This window comes from Haliotis asinina, chromosome 7, assembly GCF_037392515.1.
Source record: "Haliotis asinina isolate JCU_RB_2024 chromosome 7, JCU_Hal_asi_v2, whole genome shotgun sequence".
In the NCBI taxonomy this organism is placed as follows: Eukaryota; Metazoa; Mollusca; class Gastropoda; order Lepetellida; family Haliotidae; genus Haliotis; species Haliotis asinina.
This window is the reverse complement of record NC_090286.1, coordinates 42,443,172-42,462,925: the sequence shown is the minus strand read 5'-3', so window position 1 is coordinate 42,462,925 and position 19,754 is coordinate 42,443,172.

Sequence of the window (19,754 nt, the reverse complement as noted above, 5' to 3'; positions counted from 1 at the left end):
CAGGGAGTTCTGTATGTGATGGCCTTGGCGCACCATCGTCCATATGGCTGATCACTGCACTCAGCAGACATCAATGTGCATACCAATCCCACAAAACTCCACTGAAAGACGTAACAGCAATAATACGAATGCCTGTTAGTTCTGTCGGCTATGGCAAATTGTTAACAAGGTTTTTTCAGATATGACACAGATTTACAGACGAGCCCGACATCCTTTGGAAGTGGAGAGGTATTTGTAGAGCACATTCCATTCGCACAAAAAGTCAAGGCCAATACTCTTCAATATTTACACTTAAACTTTTTCGGATGAGAACGACTTTCTAAAAATGCCTTCTTTAATGCACGTAGTCGTTGCATTCTTGAACATTGTTTGGTGCTGACCGTCTGATTTTGCAAATAGAATCTGGAGATGTTTGATAAAGGTATCCAGGGAAGGTTCCGGTTCATCAGGAATCGACGTAACAGTTCGTGTCAAGATATTGACTCTTTCTGTGCTTTCGCTCCCACGAACGACTGGTTTTCGAAAAATAGATCAACGCAAAACGAGCACCTGTTTTTATTGACGCCCCGTACGTAGGTGTTTCAATATATCTTCGTGCTGTTCCTGCCAATTCGAAATTAGGAAATTGCCTGTCAAAATGGTAATTGGGTACAAGCTTCAAAACTGAGAGTTCCCATCATTTTCTACCAAATGACGTATTACTAGAATTATATCCGATGGACGATGATGATTCATTATAATAACGAACATTTCCTCTAACGGAAGATGTAGACTCTTAATTATGATTTTCATGTAGCCTAAAAGCATCCATGTTTGCCATGTAACCTTTGCTATTAGCAAACACTATTCCCTGCTCCCCACATGTATATTTTCATGTGAAGTAAACAAAACAATAAATCTCCCATATCTATCAGGATAGCTACTAGAGAAAATCATTAACTCCTGTATGTAGTTTTATGAGACTGAATCCTAAAGTGCTCTCAATTCGTTGATTATGTCAAAGATTTTACGAGCGTTTCCGGTTTTGCAGATTTTTCACCCTGAATCATCGGTTTGCTTAATTTTTTAGTCTGGCTTCTTTGTTGATTTACGACATTTTCCAGTCGTATACGGGGTGTATAAATAACAATCCTTAAGTGAGTGAGTTGATTAATATCTAAAGTCACATCAGCAATATTTCATCCATGATTTTGTATTCAAAATGTTACACACATGTATGTATTGCACATGCGGAGAGTGGTGGCATATTACAGAAGACAGAAAACTGTTGAAGAGAAAAAAGACGAAAAAATGACGAAGATCAAGGTCCACCATTCTCAAGAATGATAGTGAAACACCATACAGATGTTTCTGTTTCAGGGTTTTTTCGTCAGTTATGATGACCGAATTCTCCCTTTAGATGTCCTGTTTAAATTCGGTGATTTAGAGAACATTGTGCAGTCTTTTCTACGTGTATTGTGGGTTGACGTACCTTAAGTTCCCGTTGTGACTCGTTGAAAAAGTCTTCAAATCATTAATATGAGCAACGAATGGTTGCATGAATTCGTCACAAAATATGTTTTATGCATACACTGTGGGAGATTCCCGACCACATCATTACTCCTCCATGCCTTATGCAGCTAGTGGGAAACAGCGTCCATGGCGACGTCGGTACACCGAGGCCCTTTCGCTAGGCAGTTTTCCTAAACAGTTCTGTATCACATCATTTGCCAGAGTTCACAATGATATTGCATCACGTCAACACTTATGATATTCCATCGGGCTGTTATACTTGCCTCCTGCAGCCGGACTGCTCTGTCTGGTATCTTCTTGTGTCACACTAAACTCTCTGTTATACTCAAGGTTGCTAGTGATGACCCAAATACAGTTAGTACTAACATATCAAAGAACCGTTTCAAGGGTTTTTTTATCATAGACCTCTTTCTTGTGTCGCTAATTGTTAATGATTCGGTGACAGTTTCCAGCAAGTAATGTTTTGGTCACGTCCATTTTTAATGCATTTTTTAATACCACATGTTATTAGTCATGGAGTAGGTTAGACAAAACCATCAATGCCATGGAACTTGAAATTCGACCAAGAATGGATAAAGAGATAAAGCCTAAAATATAAACAGGTCATGTAACATATTTCCTATTGTTGTAACACCTCAGGTGCTCTTCTCGAAGCCCCTGAGCATTCTCTTAATGTCTCTGTTTTGTTTTACACAGGCACCAAATACTCCTATATTAATTGTCCAAGCAATGCGGTTTGTGTGGGACTTCTGGAAATTGAAATTACTCATTACTACGAACGCCCCAGATGAACAATCCATAACTGTCTTAATCTGTATAAAATCAAAGAGAAACATCAATCACTTGGTCATCTGTGTTTCCTTCATCAATTACAAAAGAGTAATCTGCTGATAGGAAAAGTGAAAGTATATCTATTTCTCGAGTGTGGACGATCCCATTCTTTGAATCGAATTTCAGTTTTCCTCTCTAATTTCCCATGACGGCATTGTCTTCCCTTTTAAGTTGATTAAATCCCGATAATCACAGAAACACGTTTGAGCTGAAATATTCCAAGTGCGGCTAAACATTTTAACTCCATTGCTCCAGAAACAGACAAAAAGAACAAAGGGATGAACTACTGATTTCAGCGAAAAGAGATCGTTTAGACTGAAACTTGAAAAAGACCACCCGAATTAAGCAATCATCTTCAACCTTCAAAGGTCTTTGACCAAAACTGATATTTATCCAGTTGATGAACCTGTCTCGTTCACATAATACACAAAATCAACATTCATAATTACAATAATAATACTCAAATGAGGTAGTCAGTCCTTACAAGTGAAGTAAAGAAACACGATATATCATCACATATTATTCAACATCTAACCTGCCAATGTTGAGTTTTTCTCAGGATCATTGTATGAATCGTGTCCAGACGTAAAGAGTTTCCTGAGGACCCGTTAAGAGAATTTTTGTTCTTTCAATCTTTACGTCCTTCTTCCTAGAGGTTTGGCCCGGAAGATGTGGCAGGTGGAGTGGCATAGTTGTTAAAACGTGCACACGTCACGACGAAGATCCCGGTTCGATTTCCACAAGGGTACAATGGTCGAAGCTAATGTCTAGTATAAGCCACCGTGATTGCGTTGTTTACAGCGGTGTAAAAATACACTCACCCACTGAGGAACATGACTTGGCTATAACTGAATGCGGTTTCTAGATTTTTAATAACATTTTGCCTGGAAATATTTTTTGCTAAAATAAACTTTAAAAGAAAACCAATGAGGACCCTGAGCTGTGTTTTATTTATAGAGTTTTGGAGGACTATTGAAACGGTAATATTGGCATTTTTAATAGAGGGTTTATTTTTTCCTTCCCTTGACCCACACCGTCGAACATAAAACCAGTAGAGCTCATAAAGTCCGCAAAAGAGCTGCAAAACAAATCAGGTCACCCACGAGTAATCGCAGCTTAATTTATTACTTGTTTGTTGAACTAATGGTATCATAAAAGACGAAGGCTAAATATAGTGATTTCATTATCAATTACTTTCAAGTCTCTAAGGATTCTCCTTGCAGGATTCTTGTTGGATGTGGAGATTTCTATGAGAACTTTATTGATGAACACAATTTCATGTTTCCCCGCGTTGTTGACTCCCCTAACGTACAAGGAGCAATCAGGTTGCTCTTTCAATAGCCAACATTGCTACGCCTGTGGTGTAATACTGGGATTCAATATTTATCTTATCGGAAAGGTGTCTTGGAAAGGCATTACGTAATGATGAGAGGGTATTTTTAAAAACTTGCTTTTAGAATGAATTGCATTCGTGGGATCGTACACATATTCCCCAATGTGGAATTTTAACATAATTACTCTAGGTAATGAATGTCCTGAACAAAACTATACACATCCGGTTGATATCGTGTTCTATTCGTATATCGTTCGTAACTACTCAAGTCATTCTGGCAAGCCGGATGGCGTCTCGTGCCCCTCTCGTGACCATGTTTATGACTAGGCCCTGTCTAAGCTCAAACATGCATGGGGGTGAAAATAGCTATAGTCTAGTACTGTTATCAAGGAAAGAATTTCCAAACATGACTTAGAATATCCTACATCCAATGCGGTCATTCCCTTTGCATACATATTTCAGTGTTGAAAGTTCTTCATCTTTTAGCTCAACGTTTATGTTTAAATCGTGCTTTGTATAGTTTAGCAAAGTTTCAAAGTTTAACGGTTCTGCCATTTTCATGCTTTGAAATGCGTTGTACTACGCGCGATTCGATTGGTTCACCACGATTGCAGTGATGGCGTACGAGAGGGTACGAGTCTTCTTGTAGGTCACGGAAAGAGACGAGCAGTTCTTACATACATTAATATCCTCAACGACGAATCATTCAATTGCATTTGTTGTTACCTTACGATTTCAAATTGTGTTGTTGTGTTGCATCTTAGTTCACGTCTTTTATATCGATTACCTTACTGAGCACTTTGTAACAAGTTACATAATTCTTAACTAATCGGGGGTTCAGATTTTCATGAATATTAATGAACAGATAACTTAGCCCAAGTTACAGAATGTCCAATTAAGAAATAATGGATCGTGTGGAAGGCAGTGTCATGCGTAACACGAGAAATGGGTTTTGATATCATTCCAGATCATTTGATGATCCGTGCTGTGTTAAAATGCGCTCACATTAAAGTTAATCATGCGTGTTGCTTAATCCGGAATACGTTTTTATTCAACGAAACACATAAATATATCATTTGCATACAACTGTCAAATACTGATTACATAAGATTCATAAACAATCACGTGATTCGTGGTTACATGTTTAGTGATGAGATGGGCGTAGGACAAACTGAACAGTGGCAATCTTTACCTAATGGAGCATGTGAGCGGTTTAGCGCATATTCTTGAGGGCAGGCAATAGATGTTTGCTTATCACTAAGAAGTTGGTAAGGTAATACAACACACTTGATACGGTCGTGCAACACATATGATATGGATGTACAACGTCTTTCATATTTGTTGTTGTTTTTAGGGGGGTCTATCTACTCGGTACACAGAATCCCAGAACCTAGCTTGTAAATCAACAGCGTTTTCAGCATGCAGTTAACATGATTTAAAATTAACAGGATTACACTTTTCTTTCCATCACAACTCCACTCTGTTTGGGGTTTATAACACACCGGTTCGAGTAAAGACGTGTTATAAACTCTCACTGAACGAGATATAGGATCATGTCATACATACGTATTAGAATAGACCTTTGACGGTTCGTTTGAATAGGTGGTGAGATTATGAAGGGTCATTTTGTACGCATTGATACCGAAACTATCTGTCAAGGGCATGTATGATGAATAACAATGTCATGAACGTTTCATTGAAACCAATGCTTATATCAGTACCTCGGGTCTCTGATTATAAATGATTAAAATGATGAACTACGGACATTTTTCTCGGTTACTAAGTAGAGACAGAGTTGGGGTCAACTTGACAACAAAGGGCACGAGACACCTTCCTCAACATTTTCCAACCCACGTGGCAACGTAAACATTAGAATTCATATCACAAAAGGGTGAAACTGGTTACAAGTTCCTCTGAAATAGATGTATTGTTCACGGCAACAGGTCACCTATACCTTCCTTTGGTGTCTAACGGAGTGTGAAACGAGAACCTGCTTTCCGCGTCTGTCAGCGAACATGTGATGCTGATGTTGGGACATCTCAATTAAAGCACTTTGTGGAGATGGGTGCGTTGCTTCCGCGGTCGATACGGCGTTGTACGTGTAGCTATTTACAGCTGTCTGTCCAGATTTGGTCAGATCATGCGTTCAGATGAATAGTGGCATGAGATGGCAAGTGACATTCTACATCGGAGCCACCGATAAGTAAGTGTCTCTTCTATTCCATTCGACATTGGTCTGATCGTTTTCACATGACATCTGTATTTCCTCTGTTTCCTTATTACCACTGTTTCCTGTATTCCATTTAACACTTGCTCCACTGATATTCTTTTCTCCACTTGACATCTGTGAGTCCTCTATTCCCACAATACGTACGTACGAGGTCTCTTTCTTCTTTTTGAAAAAGGGGTTTTCTCTTTTCAACTTCACATCTGGTTTGTTCTTTTGTTTTGTTCTTTAGGTTATATTCCACTATACATTTGTATTTTCTCTTTCCAAACATGACATTCGTATTTCCTCTTTCTCCACTTAACATCGGTGTCCTCTTTCTCCACTTGACGTCTGTGTCCTCTTTCTCCACTTGATGTCTGTGTCCTCTTGCTCCACCTGACAACCGTGGCTCCTTTCTCCACTTGACGTCTGTGTCCTCTTTCTCCACTTGATGTCTGTGTTCCCGGTTCCCTATTGACAACTGTATTTAAGAACTGCCGGATCCATGTAGTCATGGTAATGATAGAGCCGCAACTCATGGTCGGTGTCTATTAGTAATGCAGCTATTTCGTCTTGTCAACTTCGCTTTAATACACTGTTGTAATGTTACTCACGTCGACAGTCAGTTGAAGCATTCATATCATAATTGCTTTACAATCAAACAACCATGTGTCTAAAACTCTTGTCAAAGAGTTGCCATCCTCTGACAAACACAAAGAACATTTCATTAAAGGCAATTATTCCACAAAACCATGACAAAAATATTGTGACTGTTGGTTTTTTTACTGCAATGTTATTATTTCCACGTTTCCTGTTCGTTAGATATTTATCTTACAGGTATAACAAACAAGTGTGTTTACCAGTGCAACCCACAGATGTTATGGAATTAAATTACTCCTTCGCCCCATCTGCCATGTTAAACGTGTAATCAACGCTGAGTGATCGATCTCTGTCAAGGTTTCCATCAAAATATCTGCTATCTCTACAGTATAAACATAATCTGTTCTTTGTGTGTGTGCACTGGATGGATTTGTTATATTTAATATTAAGCACGCTTTACAAATCGAAACCTGACAAATGACGGTGGCCGTTGTAACACGCCGTTAGCCTTGCAGAAATCCGGGCCTTTTTTTCAGGGTGCGGTGTTTACAAAATTGATTTTGCAATCTCGGGCATATCTCTGTGTGTGTGCTCTCACTTGGAGATAAATCAGCGGAATGAGTTACTGTATATTTTAACGGCGGTCGTTCATACCTTGGTTTATGTAGATGTTAAATTGGGAAAATAGCGGTTGTTTATAGATAGCTGTGCGTCATGATATGTGTATGAGGGGTTTTTAACATTGTACGTCATGATATGTCTATGAGGGTTTTTTAACATCGTGACATATATCCTCACGAGTTTGTCAAATCGACAATGGTCACTGACTTTTAGGAAACATGGGAATGAGTTGGTGAATTAACAACAACAGCTACTTAACAATATCACCTAACAATATTCCAGTTAAATTACGGTCTGCCAGTTAAAGAAGGTGGAATATCGTCAAAGTTTCAGACGTTTACTTCCACTGTGAAACCAAAGACAAACTGACAAGATTAAACCACAACGGGCCAACCGGGAATCGAACCTACAACGAAGGGTTTCTGCAGTGTGCAGGGCTACTTCTGGGGATCAGAGAATAGTCTTACTGACAAACCAAGAATCAGAATAGAACCGAATCAAAGATTTGAATCGACAACTAAGGTACTTTCCCAACCTGCATATGCAAATATATAGAAACATGTCTTTTTAATTTTCGTCTTTGCACAGTTAGTATAAAGACCAGGTAGTTATGAGCAGATACTTCTAATAACCAAGAAACAAGGACAAAATGGAACACTCTTAATACCCAGGACGGTGAGAAAATCGATCTGACCATGGTGTGCTTATTAAGCACGATTGTGTCTTACATACATAGATAGCAATATATATGTATGATTAAATAGTGGAAGAACATATGATGATTTAAAGATCGCTTGGTGGTAAACAAGGTTTGTAGATGTAATCAATGTGTACAAAGTTTGTTCTGTTTGTTCATTGGCTTATTATCTCAGAGTATCTCATATAAACAAAACGTTCAATTTCAGGCTGTCCAATTGCATCTCTCGCCAATAAATCATTTCTGCTTCGTTCGGAAACATGTTTATCAGACAACGCCTAATCAGTTTTATCGCTGCGTCTATATGACTTTGCCGAATCAGTTTTATCACTGTCTATCTCTGTAGGTCATTGATTATCAGTTTTATCGCCTCGGAATCTTCGATGACAATGCTAATGGCAGCTTATTTAGAACATTTTGTATTGACCATTTTTCAAAACTGTTGTTTTCTCCGCATATTTGAACTTCTCTTGGCTCTGAAATTGTTTTTCACCATCGCCTATATATGCAGTAGGAATTTCAGAGAGTTGCACGGGTTTCTGGGTGCACGAACAGTACAATAGCTATATGCGTTAGGTAATTACAGTGTAATGTGACGCAATTAGGGCTCTCTGCGCGTTTGTGATTCGGTGGAGTACATTTCCGTTATTCGAGCCAATAGAAATGTGTTTCCTGTGCCCATGGTCGTCTGTTTGTGCTCAGTCAAGATACATTGCCTTTTCTTAATTAAAAGCTTCATATTGCCTTCCTCTGTATTCATAATGGACGTCGTTTGTCATTATTCTTGTGTAACGTGACAACGGGAATAGTTACTGCAGTCATTATGACGTAACGTTGCCACGTGATCAGAGGACTCCCCAATGAGACACAAATTTAGATACTTATAACCTTTTAGCAAAAAGAAAACATAATAATAACAAAGTTCAGATAAAGGGTACTCATAATTATAAACATAACCTGTCCTCACAGAGGTAAATTACCCAAAGGTTTATGGACATGAGAAAGCATATTCGGAGGAAATGAGTGTTAAGTTTGCAGATCATTGTAACGGATTGAACATTTAGCCATAGATATGGCTTAATTAACCAAAGGTGTATGGGCATGAGAAAACTACCAGAAGTAAAAAGTACTTCCAAATCATTGTAACAAATTGAACATTACCTTCTTGATATGGCTGTCTTTGGTAGCGTATGTCCGGCATTAAAGACATGCATCAAGACATTATGTACACATAGTCGAAGACCGGAAGGTCCAATGATGAATCAACAAAGTCCAGTAACGAATGTTGCTTTACAAATCCATGCTCAGAAACAAGCTAGCCAGTAAAGAGCCATCAACGACCAGCAGTTTTATTGTTCATTTGCGGCACCATATCTTAATATCAAGCTTGGAGATTGTTGTGTTCTTCCAGTATTGATCTTCGATGTCTTGGTTTAGTTAGGTGGAATCCTTGTACGATACCTCTCTCTGTGAAGACGTGCCACATTTGAGATTGCGTCTGTTCTCAAGAAACAGTCACACCAACTGTTATGTCACAACCTTCTTTGTCGCTAGAGCTTCGTCACTGAGATTTCGGCCATCACAAGTAGGACCTGGAATCTATTCCCTCCTGGTGCATGTGTGAAGGCATGTCTGGTGCACCCCGCCGTATTACTGATATTACGGAGAAGCAGGTCCCCACCCTAATGGGAGCATATGCGATACAAGTATGCTTAAACATGCCACAAAAGAACGGATTTCAAATGCATCGAAAAATAGTTTGTGAGCATGTTTTCATGCGTTATAAACGACAAATGGATGGCTTGTGGACATCTAAACATACATCGAAAGTGCACATACATCTAAAGTGCACAAATTACAAAAAGGGAAGTTAGATTATTTGCATTGTAACAATTTTCTTGAAATATGGCTGGATTTATGAAAAGAGTCTCCAATTAAATCACACAATAGTAATCAAGTAATTTAGTATTACTGGCCATATCGTGGAAGGTCAGGCCTACACGTACTGAAGGATGCAGGTTATCATGATAGTTTGTGCCATATCAAATCGACACAAGCTCAGTTTCTTCAGGGGAAGGCCCTCTGACCGAGCACTCCGTTGAGTTTATGTGCAGTGAGCTGAGACAAAATCTACCTTTGCTTGGATGAAATCGGATGGTCAGAAAAATGGAAAAGGCAGCTTTCTGATATTCGACACCAGTCATTCCCATTGGAAACGGTTTAAGTGTTAATTTTTAAGTGTAAATTTAAATCAAAATGTAAAGATGAAATGTAGATTATGCAATGAATTTAATGACCTTGTCAGTGGATGTTCGGGCCAAAACGATATCTTAAGCAACTTGTATCTTTTTCGCAATGTCAATTGATGGTACACCCCAAAATATGAAGAGGGCGTCATGGAAAATGACAATGTATCCAAACCATTTCTGTCTGTTCTAGGGTGGGGAATAGGGGGATGGTGTAGCCTAGAGGTTACAGCGTTCGCTCGTCACGCCTAAGACCCGGGTTCCATTCCCCAACTGGGCAATGTGTGACGCCCATTTCTGGTGTTCCCCGCCGTGATATTGCTGGAACTATACACGGCATAAAACTAAACTCATTTTGTCTATTCTGACACTAATGCAACGAAAAATAAAAGATTCAAGAGCAGCTTGGCAAATACAAAGACCTCGCGTAAGACATGTCACACGTGTAACCCAAGTACAAAGCGTCTCCAATGACCTCGGCGACATTGGTTTGACACCTTCTAATCTCTTGGCGCAGATTCTGTGCCAGGAGTTGTTCTGACCCCCTGGGTAATGCTCATGTTCAGTGAGATATTGGTCGGTTCCGATTCCCTGTCTTGATTGGCTACAAAAGAACATCAAGCTAAAGTTGAGCTTAGCCAGCGTGCCAGGACCATCCGAATCCTCTCTGATTCTTTCGAATGTAACTTAATACCATCTTGATAAAAATATTGTTGCGATCCAAATCTTACACCAAATATCATATACACTGAGAAGGAAATGACCTCTGACGTTCACGTTCTTGGCGATACTTCTCTCTTTCAAATGCTCTTTATAGACATGCATGCTAGCCATAAAGGAATGCGGTGTTGAAATGTGTATACTCCATAGTTTGTTGTATCATTGAGCTGGGCGGACTCCTTGCGCTAACTCACCTCCATGCTCTGCCAAATGGAGCAGGTGACGAGCCTATGTTTTACCATTCCGTTAAAATGATTCATGTCTGTTTCTTGCAAATTTACTGCAACAATAAACAGGTATGTCCAAATCTTTCACGAAATAGCAGATGGAAAAGCACGTACATGACTACCATGGTATTCTTTATTTTGACAACAACAAGAAGAAAAACATTCCCAAGTGCCTATTTCTAAGTATCGCTTTCCATTGTGGGGAACTACAAATAGCAGGCAGACCAAGTATATACTCAGTTTAACTGCATCTTGTCTCCTGTGACAGCGGACGAGGAACTGACGTCTCTATTTGCGGCGATACTGAATTCACGACTCTTACCGGAAAGGTATGGATTGTTCTGAGGTAATTACTCTTTCTGTACCGCCGCGACATTATGTCTATTTCGCGTCCTGAGAGTGAGTTAATTAACAGGTACTAAACACCGTTTTGAATATTAGTTCAGGTATAAACGTCTAGACAAAAGAAAGTTGACACCCATGTTTTAGTAGATTTTAATGAAACAAATCAGAAATATTTATTCCAGGGCTTTGTTTGTTTGTTTCTTTCTTTCTTTAACGTCGCACTGAGAAAATGTCAAGCTATATGACGGGGTTTGCACATATTCGAGTCCATGCCATCCGGTGATTGATATCATAAGCATCAATATCCACAGTTTTAAGATCACCTCCATCAACCATGTTAGGGAGTCTGACCGCGTGGTATCATTAGGTATCATCAGGGGTAGTCTGATGGTTGAAAGAAGAAGATTCGAGTTCGATTCCCTACATGGGCGCAATGTGTGAAGCCCATGACTCATGTCGCCTGCCATGATATTGCTGGAATACTGGTAATGATAACACTTTAACAATTTAACAACATGTGGTTTGACTGGCAGCATATGTATTACGTGGACTCAATATTATATAAATACAGTTCCTTATTATCTCTTTGGAATCTTATCAGTGCTAAAGTTCCTTTACTTTGATCCAGTTTGCTTATCGTCTATTCTGTGTTAAGACAGCGTATGTGATAGCACGTACCAGAAGCGCCCCTGTATTGATGTATATTTAGTTAAACTTTAATTAAACATTTGGTGAGTGTATCATGTCCGCCCCAGCGTTAGCTCGTGTTTTTGTTTATCTACCTCCATCAACGACAGTATTTGTTTAATCGAGAATTGTTCCAAGGAAGTTGATGTTGATATTTGACGTCAAGTTAAAAGTGCAAAAATGCATATTTCAAGCGAAGTGACGATAACATCTTGAATAACAACTATAACGACTTGTGTAGGTTCCGGTGCACTGAGTTTGGGAATCACAGAAACTTTGTTGAAAATACGCCTTGTAGATATTCAGTGTTGTTGTTTTTTCATAAAAATTTAGATTTAGTTCAGACTTGTAACAAGACGGTAACTGAGAAACATACAAAAAGCATTTTCATATAAAAATGGCGAAGCAGTTTTCTGTTGAGGGCTAATTTAGCTCCAACTCAAAGATCGCTGCAGGGCACTGGGATTTCAATATAAGCATTTCTTTATTGTGCGTCATCACAATGAACAGGCTTTCGGGAAAAATAAGTGTTCTCAATTACGACCCCTTACATTAAGACTCGACGCTGTTTGTTGGTGGTCTGTTCTCATCGACACATCATTCAGGTTTAAGCCTTGGAGTGAGTGAGTGAGTGAGTTAAGTTTTACGCCGCTTGTAGCAATATTCCAGCAATATCACGGCGGGGGACACCAGAAAATGGGCTTTACACATTGTACCCATGTGGGGAATCGAACCCAGGTCTTCGGCGTGACGAGCGAACGCTTTAAACACTAGGCTACCCCATCGCCCCTTAAGCCTTGAAAGAGACACATTCCACATAGTGTTTGTTGAATGGCAGTGCGGTAATAAACCATTCAAGACACAGATCGTCATATTGTCTCGCACACCACCATTGTGTTAGATCAGCCATGTAAATGAGCCAGGATCTGGTCATCATGAGTTCGAAAACCAAACTGTCAGTTTGACAACATTCGTACCCTTCTACGACACCGTGTTTTACCCCCAAAGTTCCATGCTCAGGATTCGCATTGATGTGATAATTCCAGTCTTGCAGCACCAAACATTTCTAAATGGTTTAATTGGTTTCATTATTTTTTCGACCGTCCATTTCATTTCTGACCTACGCAGTTACGTAACTTCTTTGAGTAGTATTTCAGAAGTTGGAAGTACAATATTGACAAACATTGTCGTTCCGGCAGTAAAAAGAGATGGTATCGAAATTTTGCACTCACGAAATGAAAGTCGTTGTTATCCATAAAATCTGTCAGCATCAATACACATGCACATGAAGTAATGGCGTCAAGCCAAACATAATAGACATTAGGCTGATTTGGCTTCATGTAAATGATATCATGTTCGAAGCGATGTCAAACCAAACTTTAAAAAGTGTAATCGTGTAATGCAATATAATATAATTAAGACTGCCAGATCTGAATCGTCCAATATGTAATCACTACTTCAAATCGTCCTTAATCATATTAATCATTTGGCCCGTCAAACATTCATTTTCACCACGGGTGCTGGAACCTTAGGCCATTCAATGATGTAACCTCTATAGTCACATCGCCGCTTATCACCAGCAGATGGAGTTTCATGTTATCCTTCTCATGTAACTGGAACCATCACAACGACCGAATTCCGAGCTGTCATGTTTTTTCGACTCTACAGCCGCTCCTTCACACGCTATCTGGTACAACTCATTTCTTATTGTCCCAAAGCGACCCTGGTTCTCTTTACATAATTTGCCAAAAGTGCACTTGATTTTCAAGGTGAAAATTATACTGATCTATGTGCACTTAAAGGGACACTAACGAGTGGAGGATATTAGTTCCAAAGGGGTATGTTTTGTCGAAGTAAACATTAACAGTCGAACTGCAGCATTTTACTTCCGACACGCAGACAGGGAATTTAGTGATTTATTTTCTCGTGCAAGTGATATGCAACTGTTCAAATAAATTGGTTGTGGTGCTTACAAAGGATGTACGTTTGTGACAATCTAGTGATTATTTGTGGCAATCGGGTTGTGGGGGTTTTTTTGGGGGTTTTTTTTGGGTTTTTTTTGGGTTTTTTTTTTGTTGTTGTTTTTTTTGTTTTTTGGTGTATTTTAAGTTGTAAATAGTTATAACTATTCTAAAGCATAAACTAAAAAGGCAACTTTGAGAACGATCATTCTTCATTGAATAATATAACGGAATCATTCCACTGGATGTAAGACGCCAAATGTAAGGTGGATGTCAGTGTGTCAACGACAATGAGTAGTGACAACGCGTTACTCTCATAGGGTTAACGTATTCTGCCCTACCTGAAGCACCTGTCACAGCCACAGTAGAAAAACGTAAGTGCTTGTCTGTACATGTGTGGCCCGTTAAAAGCGGAGTCTTGATCAGGCAATTAGGTAAACGTCCCGTGACACCGCGGAACCTGTACTGACTGTGTTCAAGCTGAAGCCGATATGTTAATTGCACCTGGTGTTACAGAGACGTTACTGCTGAGATATCAAGAGATACATTTAAGAAACATATCTCAGCACCATGCAGGTAACGGATGTTCTATGTATCGGTGTTGGGCGGTAGACAAATAGATCAACTGAACAAATGCAAGGAATGGTGATACGACAGGATTCATGTGTACATCGCAATATACTTGTTGTAGGATTGATTGGTTGGTTGGTTGGTTGGTTGTTGGTTGTTTAACTCCGCACTCCGCATAATTCCAGCTATAAAGTAGCAGTCTGTAAAAAATCGAGTCTGGATCAGACAATCCAGTGTTCAACAGCATGTGTAATTTCGATGAGATGACATGTGTCAACCAAGCCAGTGAGCCTGATCATCCGATCCCGTTAGTCGCCTTTTGCAATAAGCATGAGCTACTGTGAACCCGAGTTGTAAGAACTAACGCAGGTCAAACAGGGGCACCTGCAACATCTGTGCTCCTCATTCTATCAACTCCTCAATCGCTCCTCATTCTATCAACTCCTCAATCTCTCCTCATTCTATCAACTGCAAAGATTCCAACTGCAAAGTATTCGTTTCCGTTTCCTGATAAATCTTCCTGCACATTGTCTCTGTGCTGGGGCCGAGACAACAGGCCTGCTCATCTCACATCAGTGTTTGAAGGCGTCAGGTGCGAGACGGACTGTGGCAGGTTCCGGTTCACATACAGCAGCAGCGCGTTAGTCCGGGGCATGAGCTGCATCATATACTTTGACACCATCTATCGATGTGAAGGGCATATTCTTTAATGCCGCATAATAATAGGATTCAGTCCAGACAAGTCACTGATTGACGTCATGACCATCGATCTACGCAAATGATATTCGATGACGAGGGAGCCTGACCACTCGATCCCGTTCATCGTTTTTCACAACAAGCATGGGGCTGCTGAAATCTTATCCTGATATGGATCTTCACACCTACATTAAATTCCCTTCCCCCAAAGGCAATAGGGGTGGTGGGGTTAACATCGTGGTTATTGCGTCCGCTGAAGACTGGGTTTCGAATCCCCACGTGAGGTACATTTTGTGAAACTCATTTCTGGTGTAATATTACATGAACATTGCCAGAAGCGGCGTAAAACCACACTCATTCACTCACGCACACCATTATCAATAAGCCTTTCTATAAGTTTAGCTATCAGCCTGCATAGCAAGACCATGTCTTTCTACGTCTAATGCACCTGCTTATCGACCATGTCTTTCCACATGCACCCAACCATTTTTGTCCACGTGTCATACTGTACATCATCGCCAGTTCACCCTCCATTGTCAGGTACCCTTGCATCCACCTAAAACGCAGAACACAAACCTGAACATCATCTTCTTTTCTGCGTCTAATAATGAATAATTGATCTCAGAAAAAAATTAAAAGGAGGAATTGTTAGTTAAATAAATGTCGACGGGTTGAGGTTTTCGTCAGTCATTCGATTACATCCATTTTTAAAGTTACACAAGCGCACCATGGTATTGATTACTAATTATTGATGACTCAGCGACTCCATATGTACGTGGCGCCTTGACCTGGTCTCATCTTGTCCAGATCCATCAACCAACTCTCGTTTCAAGAGTTACAAAATCAATCACGTTGTAATTATTAATGTATCTGGTAATCCCTTGGGACAGTCATGTTATGTATCGTGTTCTTATGATCGAGCAAATATATTAATGATTTGCGGATACAGATGTGAGGTCGCAAGTAATGCAAATCCTCGCCGGAAGTACATTATGTGTTTTAACATATCATAATAAATACCTGTTTAAAAGCATTAACTTTATCCATAAATCCTTTTTGCACATACGACAAAATCCCCGTGCACTTTAATTCACCACATGCGGTAGAAACATGAAAACACTCGTCACTCCATGTTTTACACCTCCCACGTGACATGGTTTGGCGTCAGTTGTATATATGCACGGCGGTGAGGTGTGACACTGTAACCCCACTGAGAGCAACCAATCCCTCTTGCACCAACGTCTTGAAGATCGCCTTCATGATCATGTGGCTTTCATTTAGACTTAAGTGTTAACATATCTCAGGGTCTGAAGTGTTCGGTCGAACACATATACTACTTCAATTGAAAGGTCTCTCGGCATTCAGCATGCATTACAGCTATTTAGGGTCACAATATTGCAGGATGTTGCGTTTGCGAATACTCAAAACTTTTGAATTCCGTCAGTGTTCTGTTACCACGACTGTTCCAGGCCACCTGGCTTTTGAGTGATCAAACCCAATATTCATTAAGTCACAATCACTGTATTGGAGGTTTTTTAGAACACAATTCAATTAATATCTGTTTGTCAAACATGAGACATTCATTTTTGTGTGGAAAAATCATTTTCACTGTTGACAATTCGTGTAGACGTCACTCAAGAACAATTTAAAATGTCATATTTTTAAGCACTGAAGGATTCGACATTTTCGTTTGAATGCATGTTTTTGTAAATGCCAGTCGCATTACAGTCCCACTCGGACACGAAATGGGGATTTGGGGAACAAAAAAATTATATTGAGTACTAAGTAACAGTTGATTTTAACATGCTGTTGCTGAAATTAAACGGCGTTTGCCACTTACAACGTGACATAATCGAGCAGACGCGCCGCTCAGCCTTCAGCGGACGAAAAAATCTGTTGATATAGTTAACAAATCTAAATTTGACCTGACTCTCTGTAATCAGTCTAAATCAGGCAGGTTATTGAACATACTGGGTACTGAAGAGGTTGCATCGGCGCGCTGCCATTGCGTTCAAATGTAAAGTTTGCTTTGTTGATAAATCATGTGTATACTGACGATCAAAAGAAACTACACATCACTTGCGTGGTATCTTTCTATAGAAACACTGATTGCACAGACGTTTGTGTAGCTCTCAGTGAAGACAATAGCATGGTTTAACTTTAAAAAATAGCGAAATGCAAAATACGCAGACGATTAACGGTATCACTTGGTTGTTTTACATCATCGTATATACATCGCGGAGATCGATGCTGATGTTGGTCTCTACACTTTCTGACCCAGACTAGATTATTACCAAACCGCCGTCACATAACTGAAATATTCCTGAGTAAAGCAATAAACAGCACAAAACACTTCCTAGTTTCTAAAAGTGTCTGGTCCAAACTCGAATGTTCACACAAACATTGGATACCGCTGACGTTAAATCGGTGAAAATACTTTCTGTGTTAAGTAATGGCACTTTACAATACAACTGTTTACAAGAGTGGCTTTATTTCTAGACATCTGTCCAATCAAGAACCTTGGTTAACCAATAGCATCCTGTACATACAACTAGCCAATAAGACACCACGACCACCCAATTTACTTAATTGTCCGCTCTTTCAAAAATATACGCGTCATGCTCAATATCAAGATCACAATATGGGTTTCATAAAGTTATGTTGCTGACAAATGGAAGACATTTCCTAGTTTGACGCATTTTGCCCGATGCGGTTCATTATATTCCATATAGCTGGAATAATGGGGGCGCTGTAGGCGAGCTGGCTAAAGCGCCATGCTCGTAGTGATCGAGCGAGGTTGAGGTGTCGGGATCGAGCCCACCTGTGACCGAGTGTAAAAAACTTCAGTGTTGTCACAACCCCTAGTGTGAAGTACACAACACTGTGCACTTAAAAGAACCCACGAATCCGTTGGTATATGACCAGATTGTGGCCACATGAATACGTGCATACGCCTATTTCCTTGTACAGCAACGTGCAGTGAACTTGGACAAAGTACTGTGATTATAAGTCCCAGTCCACCCAGCCGTGAATTGGGTACCTCGATAGGATGTCACGCTCAATATCAAGATCACACTATTGATGGCATAATTATAGGATATTAAACGAGCTTCCCCTGAAAGTTTCACGAGGGACATAAACTTGATATGAAAGGGGAACGAGTTTGTATCCTATTGTAAACCAAAAGTTGCTGTGTTCTGTAATCTGATTGGTTGAAAAACATGATTAAATGGTATTACATTCCCGGAAACTGAAAGACTATTCACCGCGTATTGACACGTAAACAATTGTTTTGTTGTGTCATCAACAGTGGTGACGTCATTCAAATCATATTGTGACGTAAAGTTAGAATGACGTCACAAATGAGCAACTCCAGATGCTACCATGGGAACCAGCTGAAACGGCCATCTGATGACACTTCACTGCTGTGTCCGTATTCGATGTAAACGAGTGCAGACAGTAAAACCCCTTTGGTTTACTTTTTCGTTTACAATGTCGATAAACATCATGTGTTGGCCAATTTCGGGGTGTTATTGAGTATTTGAAGCACGGGAATATTTCATTTGAAACCTCCGGCTGGCGCCGTCGGTTCCAAATGCATTCCCGTGCTTCAAATACTCAATAACACCCGGAAATTGGCCAACACATGATGTTTATCTCCTAATTTACTACCCACGTACAAAATAGTGAAAATATCGATAAAATAAAGCAATTTACTATCCTGTATAGAACCATGTAACGCGGATTAATACATCATATTGGTGACTGGAATGTCAACCGCCTCACTCCAGGAATACGTACGCTGCGTAGAGGTTTCATAAACTTTTATGTTTTAAAGTTTTTTTATTCATATATGTCATAATCTGGGTTTCGTAAAGTTTTGTTGTATACAAATGAAGGGCATTGCCTAATTTGACGCACTTTTCCCGATGCAGTTCTTTATATCGATTTGTACCTTACATTTCTGGGTTGGTTAAACTATTGACTTGACTTTGCTTGTAGTTTTGACAGGTGCGAACCAGTGGTATAATCACTATCTGACAAACATACATCGACCTGTGAAGATCAGGGGTAGAATAGGTCTTCAGCAACCCGTGCTTCCTACAAAAGGCGATTGTGCTTGTCATTAGATGCGCCTAACAGGATAGAGTGGTCAGGCTCGCTGACTTGGTTGACAAATGTCATTGGTTCCCATTTGCGCAGATCGATGATCATGTTTTTGATCACTGGATTGTCCGGTCCAGTCTCGATTATTTACAGACCGTATAGCTGGAATATTGCTGAGTGCGGCGTAAAACTAATCTCACTCACTCAGGTATAAATTATAAAAATGGGGTTATGATTTACTTGTAATCGTTCCAATCTTTAAGAGATATTGAAATGATTCGGTGCAGAATGGGACATGATTTCTCCGGCGCTGCTATTGACTTAGCATTCGAACCCTGACAATGCCTCTTGTCTATGTCATTCTGTATCAGGGCCAACCCTCAGCAGAGGAA